Source organism: Capra hircus, chromosome 11 (assembly GCF_001704415.2).
Source record: "Capra hircus breed San Clemente chromosome 11, ASM170441v1, whole genome shotgun sequence".
In the NCBI taxonomy this organism is placed as follows: domain Eukaryota; kingdom Metazoa; phylum Chordata; class Mammalia; order Artiodactyla; family Bovidae; genus Capra; species Capra hircus.
Window position 1 is genome coordinate 72540699 of NC_030818.1, and position 9191 is coordinate 72549889.

Here is a 9191-nt window from a genome sequence, read left to right on the forward strand (position 1 = left end):
GCCCCGCGAGGGAATCTCCTCTCTGCAGGGTACCCAGGGAACTCCCAGGAGGCCTGAGACTAGTGCCTAGAGATCCCAACCCGTGGTGTGGCTCACATCTTCCAGAAAAGTGGTGTAAGAGTAGTTCCCGCTCCCTGGGAGACCATTTTGTAACAAAGGAAGCTGAATTGAAAGAAGCCAAGTGGTTCGCTTTTGATCACACTACCAAGTAATGGAGGCGGGGGTGGGGGGGGGTGTTGCACGCAGATTCTTCAGTGTCCCCCAGATCTGTGCCTGCTGCTAAGCTCTTCCACCAGTCTCAATCCACTGCTCCTCCCTGGATTCCTGGGATCCTGCTCAGGGGTTTATGTGCAAAGGCGTCCCAGCTTTTGAAGTCCTACTCCTGGTTCTCAGCTCCCAGCCACCCTCTGTCCTCACCTCTTGGTCTCTGTAGCCCATGCTCGTGTCATACCACAGGCTGGAGCTCAAGGCCTTGGAGGACCTGCTTCAGACCCAGTGAGCACATTGCCTCATCACTGCAGATCTTGTTGCTAGAGCGGTGGAGATGGGGCCTGCCTGCCCACTCCTCCTGCCTGCCCTAAGACTGCCTTGACCTTGTGAAGATGACCAGTGTTGAATCAGGAAAAACTCTCATGGGGCTGGACCAGGAAGACCCAATAGAGAAGGTGTATAAGTGGGATTTGGGGCAATAGTGGGAGGTCACAGGATAGAGGGGAAGGGCTGTCCCACAGGGGAGAATGGCAGTGCCTTTGCCCAGAAGGCATGGGCATGGAGTATGGGTGTATGTGGGCATGGAGTGTGTCTGGGACCCACAGATGATCTGGGAACTTTCATACAATGTGGCCTGTTCTTTTCAGTCAGTGGGGAAGTTAAGAGATGCAGAAAGAGGTTTCTTCTGCGCTTATCTTCAACACCACCACCAGTTTCAGGTAAAGCGGTTACTTCAGTTTTCCAGAAATACTGAGTGAGATGCTGGGGCGTGTAGAGATGAATGAATTTCTGTCCCAAGGAGTAGACCAGCTCGGTCCACACCAGCCGCATAGCCCATCCCTGTGGGCTATGACACTCATTGTTCAGCTCAGTTGTTCAGCTGTGACACACTTGGGGGCTCTGGACTGTTTTCCCCATGTGTATCAAGCCAAGGACACTGTCTTGAAACAAACATTACTAATGAGTAGTGGTGTCATTGGCCTGACATGATGTCACTAGTAGCACAGTCTTTGTCTCCACAGTCACATCATAAAATGAATTTTAATTTATTATGATGTTCTGCTGCTGCTGCTGCTAAGTCGCATCAATCGTGTCCGACTCTGTGCAACCCCATAGACGGCAGCCCAGCAGGGTCCCCCATCCCTAGGATTCTCCAGGTAAGATGTTCTGATCATTCATCAAATTGCTGCCTCTGGAGTCAGGAGACAAAAGGATTTATGGGCAAATACACTTGGAATCCTCTAAGTGCCAAGCCCAGAGCTGGGGAAGGGACCCCAAAGACAAGCAGGAGACCTCAAGGTGTTGGGATTTCACAGAGGAGAGCAGGGAGTCCACCAGTCACCATGCAGCAACGTGAAGACGTGTAAGAGGCCGTGTCCGTCACTCAGTCGGAGCCAGCTCTTTGCAACCCTGTGGACTGTGGCCCCTAGGTTCCTCTGTCCATGGGATTCTCCAGGCAAGAATACTGGAGTGGGTAGCCATTCTCTTCTCCACAGGATCTCCCCGACCCAGGGATCGAAATCTGGGTCTTCCACATTGCAGGCAGATTCTTTACCATCTGAGCCACCAAGGAAGCCTGTAAAAGGCAGACAGGATTGTGGAAGGGAGGGATCCCCAGAGAGGGGTGGGAGTAAGGGCATGACAGTGACAATCAGAGCTGTCCTGGAACAGCCACCTAGTCTGTGCCAAGAGTTTGACCTCTGTGACCTCAGTTTTCACAGTAACCCCATGTGCTAGAATTCAGGGGAGCTTTGAGCAGGGGCTTGAAGAATGAGCAGATTTGCTCCAGGTGTAGAAAAGGGTCGTTCCAGACAGAGGCAACCACGTGGACACCCGAGGGGTTGGAAGCCAGTGACCTACAATGAGGTTCCAAGTGTCTGCAGGTCTGGCTAGACTACACTTTCCATGGTAGAAAGTAAGGTTGACAATAGTGACCCCAGGTAGCAGCAAGGCTTGGGACCTCAGAAGATTGGAATTCTGAGAAAAGTAAAGAGGAATCAGGGTGGATATTGTGGACAAAGAATGTAACTTGCCATTTCAGGAAATGGTGGCCATAAAGCCAGCCCCCCTCACCGCCCCCACCCCCTCCCCTACCACCCCTCTGCCATCTGCACCCTGAAGGGATTCAGTTTGGAGAAAAACAGGATGCTGGCCCCTTGTGGTTAAGGTGCGTATCAAAGGAATAATTTCAATAAGCCCAGACGCCTGCATTGCCCCATACAAAGTAAAGCACTAAAATCATTAACTTGAGGTGTCTGGTTTTTTTGTGTATGTGTGATTAGGAGGATTAATGTTAACATTAGGATTAATGTTCAACCACAGGTTTTGTTTTGTTTTGTTTTCCCCTTCAAAAACTATATATTCTGGCTCCTCCCTTACCTTTAAGGAACAGTTCCTCAGAGCTATCCAAGAATCTGATTCCCAGGCTACAGTCATCAGGAAGTTCATCAAATAAAGTTCTCAGTTTTTAGGTTGGATGTGTGTGTGCGCGTGTGTGCACACGCTCTTTTTTCAATTGACGATATGTTCATACACTGGTTTTGCAAAATCCTTCAGATTGTTATTTGATGAAATTTAGGGGTAGAGCTTCAGGTGTATTTTTGTTGCAGTGAAAAGGTAAAAGAGGTAAATTGGTAAAATGAATTTTTCTTTCTTTCCCTTTCCTGAGAACAAAGAAGATAAAGAGAATAGTGAGCAGGCCTGATCATTCCTAGTTTTTACTTTAACTGTTCATAATCTGTAGTCTAGAACTAAGCTTGCTTTTCTCAAAACTAACTTGACACTGTGTAACTTACATCCTCCACCTAACTCCCCCAGACTGCAGGAGCTACATTCTGCACCTGTTATCTTTTAACTCTATGCTAATTACATCCTGTACCTGGTGCTTACCTTTACCCCAGACCACTCTGTGTGGTCAGGAAGAAGGCTGAAGTACAATAAACTAGAGACAAAGGGACCCAGTTACTGGGGTTACCTAACGTAAGCACTGACTGTTTTGAGACAAAGCAAGAAGAATGCAAGACCTTCATAACTTCAAGCCTCATCATTTACCCTAAAACCACAAGACCCAGGCTGTACAAAGTCTCTCCATTCCCCTCGGAGGTGGAACGCAGTTCCTGAGGCACTGGTCTGCTGTGTTCTCCCCTCAGCTGGCTGAGGATTAAAGCCATCTTTCTGTTTCTTCCAAACTCTGCCTCCGTACTTTTTGTTCCACTTCAGTGGGCAGAGAAAGAAAGCCAAGATTATGGCAGTAACCTTTTGGATGCAAATTTGCCTCATGATTTTCTAACTCCTGATTTTCTGGGTTCAGTAACATGTTCCCAAACAAGCCACAGATGTTGTTAATACTGGGTACTTGGCCTGGATCTCTGCCCTCCTAAATTTCTGGGGAGATCTGGTGTCCTTGAGGATGCTGCTTAGGGAAGCCAGTGAGGACTTTGGTGGCTGGGGACAGCGGCGATGGATAGGTAAGGTGAGGTGGGGCAGGGAGATTAGGGGCCCTCTTGGGCTTCCTCTCTTCCATTCTGAACCTTTACAAAGTCAAAGGTGGGTAAACCTTTTTTGGGTGGTGGTCTTGACCATCAGAGGAGCAGTTGTCTTCTAATTGTTCAGTTTTTATTGTCTTGATTAAAGACTTCAGGTTGCCCAAAGATCACCTAGAGTTACATGAAAGGGGGCAAATGTAGCAAATTTCAGCAAAGGGAGGAAATTTACTGAGCATTAGGGCTTCCAATGGAGAAGGCAATGGCAACCCACTCCAGTACTCTTGCCTGGAAAATCCCATGGGTGGAGGAGCCTGGTAGGGTGCAGTCCATGGAGTCGCTAAGAGTCAGGCACGACTGAGCGACTTCACTTTCACTTTTCATTTTCATGCATTGGAGAAGGAAATGGCAATCCACTCCAATATTCTTGCCTGGTACTACTGCGGGCAGGAATCCCTCAGAAGAAATGGAGTAGCCATCATGGTCAACAAAAGAGTCTGAAATGCAGTACTTGGATGCAATCTCAAAAACGACAGAATGATCTCTGTTCGTCTCCAAGGCAAACCGTTCAATATCACAGTTATCCAAGTCTATGCCCCAACCAGTAACGCTGAAGAAACTGAAGTTGAATGGTTTTATGAAGACCTACAAGACCTTTTAGAACTAACACCCAAAAAAGATGTCCTTTTCATTATAGGGGACTGGAATGCAAAAGTAGGAAGTCAAGAAACACCTGGAAAAACAGGCAAATTTGGCCTTGGAATGCGGAATGAAGCAGGGCAAAGACTAGTAGAGTTTTGCCAAGAAAATGCACTGGTCATAGCAAACACCCTCTTCCAACAACACAAGAGAAGACTCTACACATGGACATCACCAGATGGTCAACACTGAAATCAGATTGATTATATTCTTTGCAGCCAAAGATGGAGAAGCTCTATACAGTCAACAAAAACAAGACCAAAAGCTGACTGTGGCTCAGATCATGAACTCCTTATTGCCAAATTCAGACTCAAATTGAAGAAAGTAGGGAAAACCGCTAGACCATTCAGCTATGACCTAAATAAAATCCCTTATGATTATACAGTGGAAGTGAGAAATAGATTTAAGGGCCTAGATCTGATAGATAGAGTGCCTGATGAACTATGGAATGAGGTTCATGACATTGTACAGGAGACAGGGATCAAGACCATCCCCATGGAAAAGAAATGCAAAAAAGCAAAATGGCTGTCTGGGGAGGCCTTACAGATAGCTGTGAAAAGAAGAGAGGCGAAAAGCAAAGGAGAAAAGGAAAGATATAAGCATCTGAATGCAGAGTTCCAAAGAATAGCAAGAAGAGACAAGAAAACCTTCTTCAGCGATCAATGCAAAGAAATAGAGGAAAAGAACAGAATGGGAAAGACTAGAGATCTCTTCAAGAAAATTAGAGATACCAAGGGAACATTTCATGCAAAGATGGGCTTGATACAGGACAGAAATGGTATAGACCTAACAGAAGCAGAAGATATTAAGAAGAGGTGGCAAGAATACACGGAAGAACTGTACAAAAAAGATCTTCACGACCCAGATAATCATGATGATGTGATCATTAATCTAGAGCCAGACATCTTGGAATGTGAAGTCAAGTGGGCCTTAGAAAGCATCACTACGAACAAAGCTAGTGGAGGTGATGGAATTCCAGTGGAGCTGTTTCAAATCCTGAAAGATGATGCTGTGAAAGTGCTGCACTCAATATGCCAGCAAATTTGGACAACTCAGCAATGGCCACAGGACTGGAAAAGCTCAGTTTTCATTCCAATTCTAAAGAAAGGCAATGCAAAAGAATGCTCAAACTACTGCACAATTGCATTCATCACATGCTAGTAAAGTAATGCTTAAAATTCTGCAAGCCAGGCTTCAGCAATATGTGAACCGTGAACTCGCTGATGTTCAAGCTGGTTTTAGAAAAGGCAGAGGAACCAGAGATCAAATTGCCAACATCCGCTGGATCATCGAAAAAGCAAGAGAGTTCCAGAAAAACATCTATTTCTGCTTGATTGACTATGCCAAAGCCTTTGACTGTGTGGATCACAATAAACTGTGGAAAATTCTGAAAGAGATGGGAATACCAGACCACCTAACCTGCCTCTTGAGAAATCTGTATGCAGGTCAGGAAGCAACAGTTAGAACTAGACATGGAACAACAGACTGGTTCCAAATAGGAAAAGGAGTACATCAAGGCTGTATATTGTCACCCTGCTTATTTAACCTCTATGCAGAGTACATCATGAGAAACGCTGGACTGGAAGAAACACAAGCTGGAATCAAGATTGCCAGGAGAAATATCAATAACCTCAGATATGCAGATGACACCACCCTTATGGCAGAAAGTGAAGAGGAACTAGAAAGCGTCTTGATGACAGTAAAGAGGAGAGTGAAAAAGTTGGCTTAAAGCTCAACATTCAGAAAACGAAGATCATGGCATCTGGTCCCATCACTTCATGGGAAATAGATGGGGAAACAGCAGAAGCAGTGTCAGGCTTTATTTTTTGGGGCTCCAAAATCACTGGAGATGGTGACTGCAGCCATGAAATTAAAAGACGCTTACTCCTTGGAAGAAAAGTTATGACCAACCTAGATAGTATATTCAAAAGCAGAGACATTACTTTGCCGACTAAGGTCCATCTAGTCAAGGCTATGCTTTTTTCTGTGGTCATGTATGGATGTGAGAGTTGGACAGTGAAGAAGGCTGAGCACCAAAGAATTGATGCTTTTGAACTGTGGTGTTGGAGAAGACTCTTGAGAGTCCCTTGGACTGCAAGGAGATCCAACCAGTCCATTTTGAAGGAGATCAACTCTGGGATTTCTTTGGAAGGAATGATGCTAAAGCTGAAACTCCAGTACTTTGGCCACCTCATGCAAAGAGTTGACTCATTGGAAAAGACTCTAATGCTGGGAGGGATTGGGGGCAGGGGGAGAAGGGGACGACCGAGGATGAGATGGCTGGATGGCATCACCGACTCGATGGACGTGCGTCTGAGTGAACTCCGGGAGATAGTGATGGACAGGGAGGTCTGGCGTGCTGCGATTCATGGGGTCGCACAGAGTCGGACACGACTAAGCGACTGAACTGAACTGAACTGGAGAATCCCAGGGACAGAGGAGCCTAGTGGGCTGCCATCTATGGGGTCACACAGAGTTGGACACGACTGAAGTGACTTAGCAACAGCAAAGGGCTTCCAAGGTGGTGCTAGTGGTAAAGAACCCGCCTGTCAATGCAGGAGACCTAAAAGACTTGGGTTCAGTCCCTGGGTTGGGAAAATCCCCTGGAGGAGGACATGGCAACCCACTCCAGCGTTCTTGCCTGGAAAATCCTATGGACAGAAGAGCCTGGTGGGCTGCAGTCCATGGGGTGGCAAAGAGTCGGACACGACTGGAGTGACTTATCATGCATAGCATTCACACACAGGGATGCCAGAGCCCCAGAATTCTCCTGTATGGATGCGGTGGTGGGTGGAGATAGGAATTTTTTCATGTATGCCTAAGAAGGCAGAATCTTCAGGAGTGCAATGACATCTGTGCAAGTTGTCTCAGGTTGGGGAAGAGAGAGAGGCTGGGTCAGCCTCTTAGAGCAAAGTGACCGGGTTCAGTCGCTTAATCATACAGAGCCCTTCTTTGCTATCTGTAAAATGGGAACACAGCATCCTCAGCTTGTTGTACCGAGAGAAGGTGGGTAGATGCGGAAGTGCAGGGGGGATGTGGGGAGAGTTACTGTACCTCCTGTGAGGTCAGGGCTGGTCTAGACCATCGGTGCCAAGGCAGATCTCAGGCTGTACATTAAGAAGCACTTCTCCTGATTTGCATAAGAGTGTGATCCAGGCTTTGGGTCTTTTCTCTCAAAGTCTAGGACATTTTGAACAAATTTGCATGCTACCTTCAAAGAGCCTCTAATTTCCAGAGTAAAGTAAAACACATCACTGCAAACTCCTGCATTTGTATTCAAAGCTTGTGAACGCCTGCCTGTGGCTTGTCTGAGAGATTGACCATTTCCCCAATCAATTTATTCACATTTTGGATTAAGGAAGTATAGCGACACATGGGCAGACAGGCCAGGTCAGACCTGTTTTAATTTGAGCGAGTTTTTGCTGTATGTCCTTGGAGCATTTTCCTGCTGCGCAGACTGTTCCCCGACTAGAAGGTGCCCTCCTGATGGGCAGGAAACCAGACCTGAGTCAGGCTTCTAGCACCATCTGTGCACTTTCTTATAAAATCCAGTTTTATCTAGAGCCCTGATAAGTCAGTTTAATCGGCACCTCCCCCACCCCCCATATCCAAGGGGACCATCTTTGTTATCTGATCAATCCATCCCCCAGGGGATGTTTGATTACCCTGGCCTGTCTTCAGCAAGAATCCGGTTAAGTTAGTTCAGCCAAAATTCCCCTCACTCCTGATACTTCCTCTTGGCAATTTTCCATCCATTGACCTCTTCCCCAGCCCCGACTCTATAGATCCTGACTAAGCTATAAATTCCCCATGCTGTGTTTGGAATTGAGCCTTGTTCTATACTGAGGTCTCCTTCCCTCTATTGGAATCGTCCTGAATAAAATTCTGTTTCTGTTACTCTAACTAGTGTCCAGCTCTGTTTTGTCTTGGATGCTGGACTGTGTATCCAGTTGCTCATCTCTTCCAGCTAGGTGGGCATTGCAGGGCAGCCATCTGAGACTGTGGCTGGAAGGAGAAGAGAGAGGTCTGGGAAGAGTGGAGCCAGGATCAAGTCTTAGCTCTCTCCTAGGGGAGAGCCAGGAGACAGTGGAACTGGGTCTGCCAGGACCTCGAACGGAGAAGGGAATGTAGATGCTCTGAACTGGTGCAGATGAGGTAGCTGTTGTTCACAAGCTCTTCTGGACTGACTTTGGTTTCTATGGCGACCAGAGATGATTAGATTAGGTGGCACCTGCTGCCTCCAGCTTCAGGATCTCATGAGGTCATTTTCAAATCTTTCCTTTTGCCTTTCTTCTGTAACATCTTTTTTGACCTTAAGTATTTAAGCTCTCATTATATTGAGTTTGCTGGTATATGAGACCAAAATGAATCACAACTGATAATTCCAGCAATTCCATTTCCAGAGATTTATTCTAAAGGGTTTTCCATTTGTGTTTGTTAAAGCAGCAGAGGATTGGAAACCACATAAATGTCCATCAACAGTAAAGTAGTTAAGTGGCACCTCCATGTCCCCCTGACAGGATACATGGATCCTGTATCCATGTATGGCTTTGGAAAGGGTGGTTTTACAAAGTAGGGCTTTACAAAGGGACAAGCAGTGTGACTTTACAAATGAACAAGAAGACTCTATTTGCTGCTGTTCAGTGACTTCAAAGATACCTTACTAAGTGTCCTGTGTAGGAAATGCTACCATTTGTTTAAGAAAAAAAATTGTAAATTACAAAGTTTGCTCTGGACAGACATGTAGAAATTGATAACCCAAGACTTGGATGGTGGAGGGCTAAGAGACTCGCTTTTCAC